Source organism: Cherax quadricarinatus, chromosome 45, assembly GCF_038502225.1.
Source record: "Cherax quadricarinatus isolate ZL_2023a chromosome 45, ASM3850222v1, whole genome shotgun sequence".
Taxonomy (NCBI): Eukaryota; Metazoa; Arthropoda; class Malacostraca; order Decapoda; family Parastacidae; genus Cherax; species Cherax quadricarinatus.
Window position 1 is genome coordinate 453,709 of NC_091336.1, and position 17,998 is coordinate 471,706.

The 17,998-nt window shown below is 41.0% G+C and overlaps 1 protein-coding gene across 6 annotated transcripts in view; it reads right to left on the reverse strand.

Annotated features, from left to right (window-relative positions):
* LOC128698111 (BTB/POZ domain-containing protein 6-B-like) overlaps window positions 1–17,998 on the reverse strand; it is a 154,418-nt gene that overhangs the window by 96,083 nt on the left and 40,337 nt on the right. Inside the window, exon 2 of one of the 6 annotated variants that reach the window (XM_070094255.1) lies at window positions 1,360–1,573. The exons of the other annotated variants lie outside the window; for them this stretch is intronic. The gene's annotated coding sequence lies outside the window, so the exon portion shown is untranslated. The remainder of the gene's footprint in view (window positions 1–1,359; window positions 1,574–17,998) is intronic. 6 annotated transcript variants of the gene reach the window in all.

Consider the following 17,998-nt stretch of genomic DNA (forward strand, 5'->3'; position numbering starts at 1 on the left):
GGGGTCGTCCTACAGTTACTAAAAACGACAGACATAGCCCCACTCCACAAAGGGGGCAGTAAAGCAACAGCAAAGAACTACAGACCGATAGCACTAACATCCCATATCATAAAAATCTTTGAAAGGGTCCTAAGAAGCAAGATCACCACCCATCTAGAAACCCATCAATTACACAACCCAGGGCAACATGGGTTTAGAACAGGTCGCTCCTGTCTGTCTCAACTATTGTATCACTACGACAAGGTCCTAGATGCACTAGAAGACAAAAAGAATGCAGATGTAGTATATACAGACTTTGCAAAAGCCTTCGACAAGTGTGACCATGGCGTAATAGCGCACAAAATGCGTGCTAAAGGAATAACAGGAAAAGTCTGTCGATGGATCTATAATTTCCTCACTAACAGAACACAGAGAGTAATAGTCAACAGAGTCAAGTCCGAGGCAGCTACGGTGAAAAGCTCTGTTCCACAAGGCACAGTACTCGCTCCCATCTTGTTCCTCATCCTCATATCGGACATAGACAAGGATGTCAGCCACAGCACCGTGTCTTCCTTTGCAGATGACACCCGAATCTGCATGACAGTGTCTTCCATTGCAGACACTGCAAGGCTCCAGGCGGACATCAGTCAAATCTTTCAGTGGGCTGCAGAAAACAATATGAAGTTCAACGATGAGAAATTTCAATTACTTGGATATGGTAAACACGAGGAAATTAAATCTTCATGAGAGTACAAAACAAATTCTGGCCACAAAATAGAGCGAAACACCAACGTCAAAGACCTGGGAGTGATCATGTCGGAGGATCCCACCTTCAAGGACCATAACATTGTATCAATCGCATCTGCTAGAAAAATGACAGGATGGGTAATGAGAACCTTCAAAACTAGGGAGGCCAAGCCCATGATGACACTCTTCAGGTCACTTGTTCTATCTAGGCTTGAATATTGCTGCACACTAACAGCACCTTTCAAGGCAGGTGAAATTGCTGACCTAGAAAATGTACAGAGAACCTTCACGGTGTGCATAACGAAGATAAAACACCTCAATTACTGGGAGCACTTGAGGTTCCTGAACCTGTATTTCCTGGAATGCAGGCGGGAGAGATACATGATTATATACACTTGGAAAATCCTAGAGGGACTAATACCGAACTTGCACACGAAAATCACTCACTACGAAAGCAAAAGACTTGGCAGACGATGCAACATCCCCCAATGAAAAGCAGAGGTGTCACTAGCACGTTAAGAGACAAATACAATAAGTGTCAGGGGCCAGAGACTGTTCAACTGCCTCCCAGCATACATAAGGGGGATTACCAACAGACCCCTGGCAGTCTTCAAGCTGGCACTGGACAAGCACCTAAAGTCGGTTCCTGAGCTGTGGCTCGTACGTTGGTTTGCGTGCAGCCAGCAGTAACAGCCTGGTTGATCAGGCTCTGATCCACCAGGAGGCCTGGTCACAGACCGGGTCGCGGGGGCGTTGACCCCCGGAACTCTCTCCAGGTAAACTCCAGGTGTGAAGCTTGGGTTGTGAATGCAGCAGCGAGGAGGCGGTTGGAGGCTGTGGAGATGTCCTGTTCAAGGGCAATGTGTGGTGTAAATATTATGCAGAAAATTCGGAGTGTGGAAATTAGGAGAAGGTATGGAGTTAATAAAAGTATTAGTCAGAGGGCTGAAGAGGAGTTGTTGAGGTGGTTTGGTCATTTAGAGAGAGTGGATCAAAGTAGAATGACATGGAGAACATTTAAATCTGTAGGAGAAGGAAGGCGGGGTAGGGGTCGTCCTCGAATAGGTTGGAAGGAAGGGGTAAGGGAGGTTTTGTGGGCGAGGGGCTTGGACTTCCAGCAGGCGTGCATGAGCGTGTTCGATAGGAGCGAATGGAGACGAATGGTATTTGGGACCTGACGATCTGTTGGAGTGTGAGCAGGGTAATATTTAGTGAAGGGATTCAGGGAAACCGGTTACTTTTATTTAGCCGGACTTGAGTCCTGGAAATGGGAAGTACAATGCCTGCACTCTTAAGGAGGGGTTTTGGGATATTGGCAGTTTGGAGGGATATGTTGTGTATCTTTATACGTATATGCTTCTAAACTGTTGTATTCTGAGCACCTCTGCAAAAACAGTGATTATGTGTGAGTGTGGTGAAAGTGATGAATGATGATGAAAGTATTTTCTTTTGGGGGATTTTCTTTATTTTTGGGTCACCCTGCCTCGGTGGGAGACGGCCGACTTGTCGAAAAAAAAAGAAATATATATATATATATATATATATATATATATATATATATATATATATATATATATATATATATATATATATATGCAAAACAACCACTCTGAAAGAATAGAGAAATTCCAAGCGCTTTCGTGACTACTCACATTATCAAGGAACTATGAAAGTAAAGCATCCAAGGAAGCTATGAAAACTTGGTTGATATGCCTTCTCTTCTTAAGACTTTTAATATTAAAGTTGTATTCAAAAATCTTGATACAGTAAAAAAAAATTGATAAAGAATTCCCCCCAAAATGCTGATGAATGTGTCTATAAGATTCCTTGTAAAAGAACATAAGAACATAAGAACATAAGAAAGGAGGAACACTGCAGGAGGCCTGCAGGCCCATACTAGGCAGGTCCTTTACAATTCATCCCACTAACAAACATTTGACCAACCCAATTTTCAATGCTACCCAAGAAATAAGCTCTGATGTGAAAGTCCCACTCAAATCCAACCCCTCCCACTCATGTACTTATCCAACCTAGATTTGAAACTACCCAAAGTCCTAGCCTCAATAACCCAACTAGGTAGACTGTTCCACTCATCAACTACCCTATTTCCAAACCAATACTTTCCTATGTCCTTTCTAAATCTAAACTTATCTAATTTAAATCCATTACTGCGGGTTCTCTCTTGGAGAGACATCCTCAAGACCTTGTTAATATCCCCTTTATTAATACCTATCTTCCACTTATACACTTCGATCAGGTCTCCCCTCATTCTTCGTCTAACAAGTGAATGTAACTTAAGAGTCTTCAATCTTTCTTCATAAGGAAGATTTCTAATGCTATGTATTAATTTAGTCATCCTAAGCTGAATGTTTTCTAACGAATTTATGTCCATTCTGTAATATGGAGACCAGAACTGAGCTGCATAATCTAGGTGAGGCCTTACTAATGATGTATAAAGCTGCAGTATGACCTCTGGACTTCTGTTGCTTACACTTCTTGATATAAATCCCAGTAATCTATTTGCCTTATTACGTACGCTTAGGCATTGCTGTCTTGGTTTAAGGTTGCTGCTTACCATAACCTCCAAGTCCTTTTCGCAATCTGTATGGCTAAGTTCTACATTATTTAACTTATAAGTGCTAGGGTTTGCGATAAAGTTTATTGCGGTCAAACTGGTAAAAATCTCGAACTAAGATTAAAACAACATAAATATAGCATTGGAACTGGACAAGATTCCAATGCTCTATTTATTCATGTAAGAGATTTTAATCGTCCAATTGATTTTCAAAAATTTGAGAAAGTAGTATCAAGCAAGTCCATGGTCGACAGGAATATAATTGAATCTTGTTTCATAAAAAGCAGTTTTGACAATAATATGAATATTTCCTTTGGTTTATATAAATTAAATCCATTTATAATTAATAGAATTTGGGAAGAATTTAATAATACACTGGACAAATAATAATTTTTAAATTTTCTTGGGTAGAATAGTTTGTGAGTGAGTTGTGCAAAGGACCTATCCAAGTTGGGTCACTGCACGTCACGTGTTTAACCGTTGTGGGATCTGATAGTGAGGTGCTGGCCGACCCCTTATATAGCTTCCTTGGATGCTTTACTTTCATAGTTCCTTGATAATGTGAGTAGTCACGAAAGCGCTTGGAATTTCTCTATTCTTTCAGAGTGGTTGTTTTGCATATTCTGAAATCACCTGTTTACTGTGATCTTATTGTATATATATATATATATATATATATATATATATATATATATATATATATATATATATATATATATATATATATATATATATATATATATATATATATATATATATATATATATATATATATATATTTTCTTTTATCTGTTTACAGATATATTTTTTTCATTTGTGTTAATATAAAAATTAATAATTTTGTACCAAAAAAGAAAAAAAACTTAAAAAACATACCTAACCATATTATAACAAGCGGAATTTAATTTAGCGTATTCCAACTAAATATATTTTAGATTGGTTTAGAATATTTTAAAAATAAACAGACACAATGAAATATATTATTTTATCGTTAGGTTCAGAAAGATTTTTGCGAAATTATTCCATACACAAATTTCCGCTTGCCTTATTCGGCAAGAAGAGCGTTGCAATTTAAGCCAAAATCGCAATATTTACCTATTCGGCGTCTCTGAATGAGAGAGGGAGTCCCAACCGAATGGCAACCACCCACCAGTTCCTCCACTCCTCACCCCACATGAGGTTTGTGTTGAGTGGGGTGATAGTGATGAGTGCAGATAGTATTAGAGTTACTAAGCTTCTTACGACTGGGAACAGGTCATGTGAAGTAACAAGTTACATTACTATAGTGGATCATACACATACAGAATGTAGCTTTGTGTACAATCTTCTAACTAATGAAATAGAAGGAATAAATGTACTCATTTTGTCAACAGGGGAGGAAACATCGGACGTGTTTTCTTACACCAGTTGTCTATGTTCACTCATCAGTAAAATGGCTACTCGGGTGTTAGTGGACTGGTGTGGGTCGCATCCTGGGACAAAACTGACCTAATTTGCCAGAAATGCTCTGCATAACAAAGGGCTTTTATATAAATAACACAAAAAAAGGCACAATACCGTCACTGGAACGATACACAAATAACCCGCACATAAAAGAGAGAAGCTTACGACGACGTTTCGGTCCGACTTGGACCATTTACAAAGTCACACTACGAGCGAAACATCGTCGTAAGCTTCTCTCTTTTATGTGCGGGTTATTTGTGTACGGCTTTCTATACAGTAGTATGTCATTGATGTCGGTTATGGACTGTATACCTTGTATATGAACTTGTAGTAAATAAAGTTATTATTATCTTATTATTATTAATCAAACAAAAGGAATAAATGCCTCATTCTGTCAACAGACAATACTCGATGTTCTAGAACCTTCTAGAATATTCAGGAAATACTCTGAGTGTCAGTTAATATGCCTGTATGATCTCTCCTATTCCTTTCCTTTCTTATAATTATAGACAAATCCTGAATTTTTTTTGATGCCACTGTTATCGTTATTATTATCATTATTATTATTATATTACTAACAACCTAATTAAATAAAACCACTAAACCAGTTGTAAACACAATGTTGCAATCAACTATGTGTACATTGTACCACTGTACCCAGACGGGTTAGGACCTCAATATGTCACTCTGCCTCTTTCTTGGGCTATCCTGGGATAATCTCACATGAGCACCCATACCTAAATGAACCCCCATGACAGTAGTAATCACGGCGGCTCAACCCCCATGACAGTAGTAATCACGGCGGCTCAACCCCCATGACAGTAGTAATCACGGCAGCTCAACCCCCATGACAGTAGTAATCACGGCGGCTCAACCCCCATGACAGTAGTAATCACGGCGGCTCAACCCCCATGACAGTAGTAATCACGGCGGCTCAACCCCCATGACAGTAGTAATCACGGCGGCTCAACCCCCATGACAGTAGTAATCACGGCGGCTCAACCCCCATGACAGTAGTAATCACGGCGGCTCAACCCCCATGACAGTAGTAATCACGGCGGCTCAACCCCCATGACAGTAGTAATCACGGCGGCTCAACCCCCATGACAGTAGTAATCACGGGGGCTCAACCCCCATGACAGTAGTAATCACGGCGGCTCAACCCCCATGACAGTAGTAATCACGGCGGCTCAACCCCCATGACAGTAGTAATCACGGCGGCTCAACCCCCATGACAGTAGTAATCACGGCGGCTCAGTGGCTTCTTAAAGGATGCCGCCTCTTTACACCTAGGTGTGAAATTTTGCACCTATGTGCTAATGACAATGACCTCACACACGCCATCGCCCACCCTACCCTGCGCCCCGCGATGCCCCGCCCTGCCCCATGCGATGCCCCACCTTGTGTGATGCCCCTCCCCATGCCCCTCGCCCACATTGCATTGCCCAGCCCCATGCCGCCCCTGCAGCGCCTTCTGCTGTACCCTGCGATGCCCTGTCGCGCCCCGAGCCCCGCGCCGCCCCGAGCCCCGGCCTGCCCCGCCCCGCGCGGCCCCGAGCCCCGGCCTGCATCGCCCCGCGCCGCCCCGAGCCCCGGGCGGCCCCGCCCCGCGCCGCCCCGAGCCCCGGCCTGCCCCGCCCCGCGCCGCCCCGAGCCCCGGCCTGCCCCGCCCCGCGCCGCCCCGAGCCCTGGCCTGCATCGCCCCGCGCCGCCCCGAGCCCCGGCCTGCCCCGCCCCACGCCGCCCCGAGCCCCGGCCTGCCCCGCCCCGCGCCGCCCCAAGCCGCCCCTGCCGCACCTTCTGCAGCAACTTCGAATTTTTTTTGAATTTTTGAATTTTTTCCATTTTCTTATATTCTCCATCTCCTCGGATCATCACCTCCCTCACACATCCCCCCGCCCTCCCCATCCCCCGCCCTCCCCATACCCCAACCCTCACCATTACCCCGCCCTCCCTATCCCCCACACATTTTTTTCCAAGTTTTTGTATTCTCCACTTCCTCGGAACAAGACCTCCCTCTGCACCCCCCAAAATGTTTCGATTTTTTTCCATTTTCTTGTATTCTCCATCACCTTGGAACAAGATTTACCCTCCACTTCCTCGGATCAAGATCACCATCATCACACACTAAACCCAATATTCATGCTCCATCTCGTTGGATCAAGACCTCCCTCTCCATCCCCCGCTCCAAATAGTTTCGATTTTTTCAATAATACAAAGAAAAAGATATGATTTTACCCTCCACTTCCTCGGATCAACACCTCCCTACACCCCCTGCCACCCTCTCCATCCCCCGAAATATTTCCATTTTCTTGTATTCTCCAACTCTTCGGATCAAGATCACCACCATCACCATCTAAATCCAATATTCCTGCTCCATCTCCTTGGAACAACTTTTTCTCGATATCAATAATACAAAGAAATTGATGACTTTACCCCCACCTCCTCAGATCAAGATTTACCCTCCACTTCCTTGGATCAAATTTTTGGTCCTCCCTATGCAGGTCTAAACAAGCAATTTCTTCTTAAACGACTTAACATGTATGACGTCACCCCACCTGTGTTTACTCAACAGTCAGTGATGTCACATGATAACCACCCATGACCTCACACACACACACACACACACACACACACACACACAAGCCAACAGGCTGAATAAAGTCCATCAAACTGGGTCACTCTGTGTCCCCTTATTAGCGTAAATGCAAGGTCACTCTGTTTCCAATTATTAACTTAAAATCAACTAAGTTAATTTTCTTCTTGTTAACTTAAAATCAACTAAGTTAATTTTCTTCTTGTTAACTTAAAATCAACTAAGTTACTTTTCTTCTTATTAACTTAAAATCAACTAAGTTACTTTTCCTCTTATTAACTTAAAATCAACTAAGTTACTTTTCCTCTTGTTAACTTAAAATCAACTAAGTTACTTTTCTTCTTATTAACTTAAAATCAACTAAGTTACTTTTCCTCTTATTAACTTAAAATCAACTAAGTTACTTTTCCTCTTATTAACTTAAAATCAACTAAGTTACTTTTCTTCTTGTTAACTTAAAATCAACTAAGTTACTTTTCTTCTTGTTAACTTAAAATCAACTAAGTTACTTTTCCTCTTATTAACTTAAAATCAACTAAGTTACTTTTCTTCTTGTTAACTTAAAATCAACAAAGTTACTTTTCTTCTTGTTAACTTAAAATCAACTAAGTTACTTTTCCTCTTATTAACTTAAAATCAACTAAGTTACTTTTCCTCTTGTTAACTTAAAATCAACTAAGTTACTTTTCTTCTTATTAACTTAAAATCAACTAAGTTTCTTTTCCTTTTATTAACTTAAAATCAACTAAGTTACTTTTCTTCTTGTTAACTTAAAATCAACTAAGTTACTTTTCTTCTTATTAACTTAAAATCAACTAAGTTACTTTTCCTCTTATTAACTTAAAATCAACTAAGTTACTTTTCTTCTTATTAACTTAAAATCAACTAAGTTACTTTTCCTCTTATTAACTTAAAATCAACTAAGTTACTTTTCTTCTTGTTAACTTAAAATCAACTAAGTTACTTTTCCTCTTATTAACTTAAAATCAACTAAGTTACTTTTCTTCTTGTTAACTTAAAATCAACTAAGTTACTTTTCCTCTTATTAACTTAAAATCAACTAAGTTACTTTTCCTCTTATTAACTTAAAATCAACTAAGTTACTTTTCTTCTTGTTAACTTAAAATCAACTAAGTTACTTTTCCTCTTATTAACTTAAAATCAACTAAGTTACTTTTCTTCTTGTTAACTTAAAATCAACTAAGTTACTTTTCCTCTTAACTTAAAATCAACTAAGTTACTTTTCCTCTTATTAACTTAAAATCAACTAAGTTACTTTTCTTCTTGTTAACTTAAAATCAACTAAGTTACTTTTCCCCTTATTAACTTAAAATCAACTAAGTTACTTTTCTTCTTGTTAACTTAAAATCAACTAAGTTACTTTTCCTCTTATTAACTTAAAATCAACTAAGTTACTTTTCTTCTTGTTAACTTAAAATCAACTAAGTTACTTTTCCTCTTATTAACTTAAAATCAACTAAGTTACTTTTCCTCTTATTAACTTAAAATCAACTAAGTTACTTTTCTTCTTGTTAACTTAAAATCAACTAAGTTACTTTTCCTCTTATTAACTTAAAATCAACTAAGTTACTTTTCTTCTTGTTAACTTAAAATCAACTAAGTTACTTTTCCTCTTATTAACTTAAAATCAACTAAGTTACTTTTCCTCTTATTAACTTAAAATCAACTAAGTTACTTTTCCTCTTATTAGCTTAAAATCAACTAAGTTACTTTTCTTCTTGTTAACTTAAAATCAACTAAGTTATTTTTCCTCTTATTAACTTAAAATCAACTAAGTTACTTTTCTTCTTGTTAACTTAAAATCAACTAAGTTACCTTTCCTCTTATTTTTTTTTATATTTTATTTAAAACTCAGGTACAAAATATATGAGTACATAATCAACATGTAACAAGATACAGGCAGTGAACAATAATCAACTGTGACTACACAGTACTGAAGAAGCACATATATAATGACAGAACTGGCTGCTGCACTCAAATCAAACACCGCTTGTACGTACTGTGCTTCACATGAACACCGCTTGTACGTACTGTGCTTCACATGAACACCGCTTGTACGTACTGTGCTTCACATGAACACAGCTTGTACGTACTGTGCTTCACATGAACACCGCTTGTACGTACTGTGCTTCACATGAAAAGGTGGTCATACATACATATACATATATATACATACATATACACACACACACATATATATACATATATACACATATACATATATATATGCATATATATACATATACACATATATACATATACACATATACATACATATACACATACACACACATACATACATATACAACCCACCCAGTAAAGCTTACACTCCCCCCCCCCCATGAAAACGTGCCACTTTCACCTTAGATACACAGTGACTAATCTCTTATACATACACATTTGTAAAAGCATTAAAAACTTCAATGACAATATATATATAAACACAATCCAGCCAGCTAAACGGCTGACACTATAATACAAGGAATGTCTGAACCTGATGGCTCACATCCACCATAGAACACAATCCACCCTACCCTCATATACCCTATGGTAATAATTAATATCGTGCACACTTCAACCCCCCCCCCCCCCTGCCTAGTAACTGTGTCTGCCGTCACCACTCAACCACCAACAGTCCTTGATAGTAATTAGCGTCTTATAATATATCACCCTAAAAACGCTACACACAAACCTACCACAATAATAAATAAATTTACACATTATTCCCTCCAGCAGACAGATTATTTACACTGTCGGAGATAATCTATACATCACATCCTACAGAGAATGGACAACCTTAGACATCTAAAATAATATGACATGTGTATCACATGACCTGCTATTGCAGAGATTACTTACACTCCTACCCCCCCCCCCCAAGTGAAAAAACTGACCAGTTTCACCTGGCTATACACAAGATCAAAAACTCATTCACTTGAACATATATAATGAAAATGTGAAAAAAACCTCTGTAACAATATATAAGCAAAAACACCCCAGACAAGATCTTACATTATATACAAACCAAAACGTTCCAATAGTTAAAAAAACAGGTATGAAACCTCATTATTATGACAAGTTTCATTGCTCATATATAGGTAGACATGTATTATTACAGGTTAAAATATGCTTATGTACTAACATGCTTATGTACATCCGTACAAACATGAAAGAATCCTTAGATAAATTATAATCATCGGTGTTCACAATAACACCAAGACATTACATTGAATACCACATTGAATATCACCTCAACATCCTTCCTCACACAATTTCACACACACACACTCACACAATCGACCTCTGCAACACCCCCCCCCCTGGGAAGGCCAGCCCGTTCATTCCCCTGACCGCTTATAAAGACCATAAATCCCTCAAAAGAAAGTCCCTGTAGCCCTCCGAGAAATCCCTCTCCCACCTTCTACCATATATTTCCCTGTTGCGACACTTTGTTCTATAAAAGGATGCTGCTATGGCCATCCTACGTTCCTCCGCCCCTTTGTCTCTCATTGCCCATGATATATACACAAAATCAACCATTAAGTAAGCCACTGCCCTTTGAACCTTTGCCCCAACCCCACCTACATCTAAACTAAGAGCTCTCAAAACCGACAACCCTTTCCCCCCCACATGCCGGATTACTTTCCCTAACCATTCCCGCACCATCCCTAGGCTTTCACAAAAATAAACTACATGAAAAGCTGTTTCATCTACCCCACAAACCTGACACATCCCACCCTCCCTTATTCGCCTATTTCGTAAAACAACCCCAGACGGCAATATTCCGTGAAGAAACCTATACATTACCTCCCTCACGCGTGGCCGGATGCGTAACCCTTTTAATCGGCCCCAAATGTCTTCCCATGCGTACATCGGGTACACTCCTTCCGTTGCCACTACCACCCTGGGCCATATCTTCCTCTCCATGGACCCTACCCGCATGTTTCTCGGCTCTCTGACCATCATCAATAGACGCAACAACTCCTCACCATCTCTCAAATCTTGTCCCTTCCACCATCTCCGAAGATCTCCCTGCAGCATCCCCAACCCTCCACTCCCTTCCCCCCGAGCCCTTAGCAACCCATGTTTCACATATACACACTTCAACCTTCTTTCCAAATGAATTAACCCCAGCCCTCCCAAGGCCACCGGAAGTGTTACCACCTCTCTTTTCAACCAATCGCATCCTGAACCCCAGATAAAACGGAAAACTCTACTCAACAATCTCCGGACATCCCCATACACCAAAGGGTACAAAGCTGCCACATGCCATATTTTACTGTACAAAAGCACATTGACCACAATGACCCTCTGGTGTAGCGTAAGATGTGTCGGCCTCAATCCTGACAATCTTCCCAATACCCTATCTACCACACCCTTTGAATTATTCTCCCTCGCCATCTGAGCATTACCCATATACACAACTCCACAAATTTTCACCCGGTCCACGACGCTCCACCTCACCCCCCCACCCCCGCCCTCCTGCCCATCCCATTCACCCAATATCATGAGCTTTGATTTATGCACATTCACTGCCATACCTGTTGCCATCCCAAAAACATCTATAACTCTCTCCAGACCCTCCAATCCCTCCCTCCCACTCACTAGGACAGTTGTGTCATCAACGTAACCTATGATACTGGGACTCCCACCTCGTATGTCCTCCCTTACCCCCTCCTGTATGCACATTTCCACTGCCCTATAAAACGGATTCTGTAAACATGCAAATAATATTTGTGACAACGGGCAACCTTGCCTCAATCCCCTGCCCATTTTCACATGCAACCCCACCCTCCCATTTATCTGTACGCACATCCCAGCTCCCCGATATAAAGTACGTGCCCAATTCACTATGTCCTCCCCAAACCCTTGCCACTCCATGATTCTCCACAGAGCCTGCCTCTCGACACTGTCATATGCCGTTCTCCAATCCAACGCCAATACCCCACGTTCCCCCTCTTGTGGACCCTCAATAAACCTTCTAATAACCCCATGCCCCTCATACATTGATCTCCCCGGAATCCCATATTGACCCCTCACTATTACCCTTCCAATGACCTTTTTTATACGATTTCCCAAAATTTTTGCAAAAAGTTTGTAGTCTGCACACATGAGTGATATCATCCGGTAATCTCTCACTGTGCACTGACTTTCACCCTTTGGCACCAAAACTACTAGTGCTGTCGCCTGCAAAGGTCCCAACGCACCCCTCTCTTTTATGATATTAAATAATTGCACCAAAAAATCTTTTAATACTCCCCAATGCTGTATGTAAAACTCCGCAGGCAGCCCATCTATCCCCGGTGCCTTACCCCTGCTCATACTCATTAAAGCCGTCCACACCTCGTCCTCCACAATAGGCCCTTGTAGCTGTTCCCTGTCGTCCCTGTCCAGCACACTCCGCACCCATCCCCCTGTCTCTCTTAAAGCCCCCTCTCTCACACCCACACTCCTCATATGTGCACTAAGCCAAGAATCAACATACCCTCCCATCCCCTCCGTTGTCACCAAGTCTTGTCCCTCCCTATACCCCTCGATGTCCTCAAGAACTCTCAAACCCACCATTTCCATTGCAACGCGCCGGCGCCCCTGCCCTCGCAGGACACACGCCGATGGTCTATCACCCCACATGACCTCCTCCAACCCCCCTAAAACCCTTGCCGCATCAAACCTCTCATTTTGCACTTCCATTAGGCGTTCCTTCACTCCTTGTATGTCAGCCACAGGGGCTCCCATCCCCCCCCTTCCTCTCTCATAATACTCCCTTAACTGCCCCTCAAGATACCTAATAAGCCCATAAGCCAACTGATTCTCGTGCCTTCCCTGTCGGACATAGAACTCTCGAATCCTCGTCTTCGCCGTCACATCCCACCATCTCAACACATCCCCATTGACTTCCATCCCTTCCCATAAGCCTTTCCACCATTGTGCAAATAGGACCCTCCCCTCAACATCTTGAAGCAACCGAACATTCAATTTCCAATAACTCTTATACCTGTTCGGCCGACCCTCCCATCCCAAATCCACCAAAACACCTCTATGATCAGAAAAAAAAACATCCAAAACCCTTACACTCCGCACCACAGCTTTCCTTGTCACGTATATCCTGTCCAGCCGTGCAGCATACCCCTGCCTCACAAAGGTGTGCTGCACCTCCCACGCCGCCCCCCCCTCTACATCCACCAACCCCACCCCTGTTAACAGGTCCCTCAGAACGCCAGAACAATATCCTGCTCCCCTAGGTTCCACATCCTTGCGGCGTATAACGCAATTCCAGTCCCCTCCCACCACAGCTAATGCTGGAAGCGACCTTAAGTGATACACCAACACTTCACGTACAAACTCATTCTTCACTCGACTGTCCCCCTCCGCCGGACCATAAACACACACAAAAGACATCTTATCTCTTCCCCATGTCCCATCCACTCTTATAACCCTCCCCTCACCCCCCTCCTCACAATGATGTACAGTAAACGGGCTAGCCTCCCTCACCAAAATAGCCACTCCTCCTTTCAATCTCGTTGAGTGTGCCGCATATACAGTATACCCCTCAATCATCAACATACAACCCGGCTTGTGGTTGTGCTCTTGCACAAACACTACATCTACACCATACCTAATGAGCATCTCATGAAACCATTCACACTTCCTAGAATTTTTCAGACCATTAACATTTATAGAGAGGCTCTTGAATTTGTCAATGGAGGTTTTCCTTTACGTATTGCACCACCTTTATCCCCCTTCCCCTTTATATGCCCTTGATCTTCAATCACCATTCTGTGATCTGCTTTCACATGCCCCTTGCCCCTGGACCCCCCAGGTCCATGCTCAACCACTTCAGCCCAAACCTTTTTGCCCGAACGCTGTGCCGGAGTGAGCACATCCACATCGTCCACGTCCGAGGGCACTGCCGCTCTCTTCCGTGACACTCGAGCCTTTCTTCCCGCCTCCACCTGGAAGCCATCCCCGTGCACTTCCGCCACCACTGTGCCAATTTGCAGCCCAGCCTCAACCTGGGTCTCTGACATGCCTCCCCCCCTCTCACCACCTGGAACCCCAGCAGCATCCAGGGCACCCACAAGCCCCTCAACTGTGACCTCTCCTGGGGTCCCTAACAGGTCGTGGAGGACTGAATCAATGGTAGCCTCCACGGCCCTGTCCTCACCCAGTGACACCACATCTTTGGTCGCCGGATCCTGCCCGGCAGTGCATGTCTCTCTCGGAAGAGTTACACACTCTTCCTCCCTCAAGGCCTCCTCGACCTCCACACTCCAAGCCTTGTTCAAGGAAACCGACTCAGGTCGTGCCAAATCCAACGTCCCAAGGTCCTCTGATGCCTCCTTATGCTGCTCCTTCGCCTGTGTACCCTGTTGCTTAACACACTGCGCAGCAATGTGATCATAGGCACCACATAATCGACAGGTACGTTGTTGCCCTGCGTAAGTCACCATTACTTGAGTCCTGAAGTCTTCTAGGAAAATATAGGAAGGAATAGGATGCCTCAATGTCATTTTTAAGGAAAAACTTCCTTCAGGCATCCCAGAATATGATCCTTCCTTCCATTTCCCCAATGTCGCCACATGAACAGTCCCAAACTTCTCGAAGACGGCACGTAGGTCTGCCTCATTAGCCTCAAAGGGTACATTTCTTATCCTCACCCACGTATAATGGCGGGACACATCATGTAGCCTTACCGTCACTGCAGGATTCACTGGTACACAAAGATCTTGGAACCTGGCGACTATGTCCTCATATACACTTGCATTGAGAAATTTCACAAAAATTCTATATGCCCCGTTCAAGGCTACACCATACAGCTCTTCGTTGGCAATGCCGTATGTGTCCCTGATGATGGCAGGTAATAAAACTTGAGCTGAGTGGGCATGCACAGCCCCACGCACCACTTCTATGCCGACAGTGTTTATCCTTCTTCTTGCCGGCTGCGCCATTTTGAGAAAACCAAGTTGTCACCGGCTGACAGCAGAGGGCAGGCTCAGCTCACGTCCGCTCGTCCCAAAGGTTGAGCGACGAATGATCATATCTTTCCTCTTATTAACTTAAAATCAACTAAGTTACTTTTCTTCTTGTTAACTTAAAATCAACTAAGTTACTTTTCCTCTTATTAACTTAAAATCAACTAAGTTACTTTTCCTCTTATTAACTTAAAATCAACTAAGTTATTTTTCCTCTTATTAACTTAAAATCAACTAAGTTACTTTTCTTCTTGTTAACTTAAAATCAACTAAGTTACTTTTCCTCTTATTAACTTAAAATAAACTAAGTTACTTTTCTTCTTGTTAACTTAAAATCAACTAAGTTACTTTTCTTCTTGTTAACTTAAAATCAACTAAGTTACTTTTCTTCTTGTTAACTTAAAATCAACTAAGTTACTTTTCTTCTTGTTAACTTAAAATCAACTAAGTTACTTTTCCTCTTATTAACTTAAAATCAACTAAGTTACTTTTCTTCTTGTTAACTTAAAATCAACTAAGTTACTTTTCTTCTTATTAACTTAAAATCAACTAAGTTACTTTTCTTCTTGTTAACTTAAAATCAACTAAGTTACTTTTCTTCTTGTTAACTTAAAATCAACTAAGTTACTTTTCTTCTTGTTAACTTAAAATCAACTAAGTTACTTTTCCTTTTGTTAACTTAAAATCAACTAAGTTACTTTTCCTCTTATTAACTTAAAATCAACTAAGTTACTTTTCTTCTTGTTAACTTAAAATCAACTAAGTTACTTTTCCTCTTGTTAACTTAAAATCAACTAAGTTACTTTTCCTCTTATTAACTTAAAATCAACTAAGTTACTTTTCTTCTTGTTAACTTAAAATCAACTAAGTTACTTTTCCTCTTATTAACTTAAAATCAACTAAGTTACTTTTCTTCTTGTTAACTTAAAATCTACTAAGTTACTTTTCCTCTTATTAACTTAAAATCAACTAAGTTACTTTTCCTCTTATTAACTTAAAATCAACTAAGTTACTTTTCCTCTTGTTAACTTAAAATCAACTAAGTTACTTTTCCTCTTATTAACTTAAAATCAACTAAGGTACTTTTCTTCTTGTTAACTTAAAATCAACTAAGTTACTTTTCCTCTTATTAACTTAAAATCAACTAAGTTACTTTTCTTCTTATTAACTTAAAATCAACTAAGTTAATTTTCTTCTTGTTAACTTAAAATCAACTAAGTTACTTTTCTTCTTGTTAACTTAAAATCAACTAAGTTACTTTTCCTCTTATTAACTTAAAATCAACTAAGTTACTTTTCCTCTTGTTAACTTAAAATCAACTAAGTTACTTTTCTTCTTGTTAACTTAAAATCAACTAAGTTACTTTTCCTCTTATTAACTTAAAATCAACTAAGTTACTTTTCCTCTTATTAACTTAAAATCAACTAAGTTACTTTTCCTCTTATTAACTTAAAATCAACTAAGTTAATTTTCTTCTTGTTAACTTAAAATCAACTAAGTTACTTTTCTTCTTGTTAACTTAAAATCAACTAAGTTACTTTTCCTCTTATTAACTTAAAATCAACTAAGTTACTTTTCCTCTTGTTAACTTAAAATCAACTAAGTTACTTTTCTTCTTGTTAACTTAAAATCAACTAAGTTACTTTTCCTCTTATTAACTTAAAATCAACTAAGTTACTTTTTGTGGCATGCAAAGAGTACGTAACCTTTATTCGGCGCATGGACACACCCTCATTTACAGGCTATCTCCCCCAACCAGCGAACCAGGTTGCTAAGAGTTGATGATGGGGCCCCATCGTTCAACTAGTGACCAGGTTCTAGCCAATAAGAAGGTGAGATTGACAATCGCAGAGGTTATGTGGATACCGCTCTCCTGTCTGCCCTTGTCATTCCCATTCTAGAGCTGGTTGAAGCACGGTCTGCTATCTTGTGGCTTCTATTTCTGCCTTGCTTACCGTGGAGTGCACTATATTTATCACTGTACATAGTGTACATATTGCTGTTATAAATTGGTGAAGGATAATATAAGTCTAAACTTTTTCTACTGTGTTTATTTGCTCCCATTACACCTGGGATAACAGGCCATTTGAAATCCTAGGTTGTAATATGGGTAGCCTGTCCGAGAGCTGGACTTAGAGAAACGGTTGAGCTTAGGGTGAAGCTTGTAGCAGGAACATTGTGTAGCTTGCTGTTTCGCTTCGCTTTACAAATTTTGCGTGTCAGTTGCTTATGATCAGCCTTGCTATTGTGTGATCGTTCAGCAGCTCGCTACTAGCTTGTTCAGTGTGCTCGCTTCGCTACGGTCAATCTTGTGTGCAGTCGGCTTTGCTTGTATGCGTATTCTGCAATCGTACTGTGCATAGCTAAGCGTGTTCTGCAAATTAACGTGTTACGTTGGGGTATTCGTACTGTGCATAGCGAATAACTTATGCCACCTAGACGAGTCAGACGCCTGGTGTCGGCATATACTTTGCATAACCTACCTAAATTGTCCCTACAGCGTTGTTGGCAAATTGCTCGTTCCATTGGCATTCCCTATAAACGCACTCTCACAGCTGCGCAACTGCGTTCACTTATTGCTGACATACTTATTGAAGAAGAGATGGCACATCAAACTCCTCCCTCTACGGGAGCTAGGGAAAAAACTCTTATGTTCTCGCATGA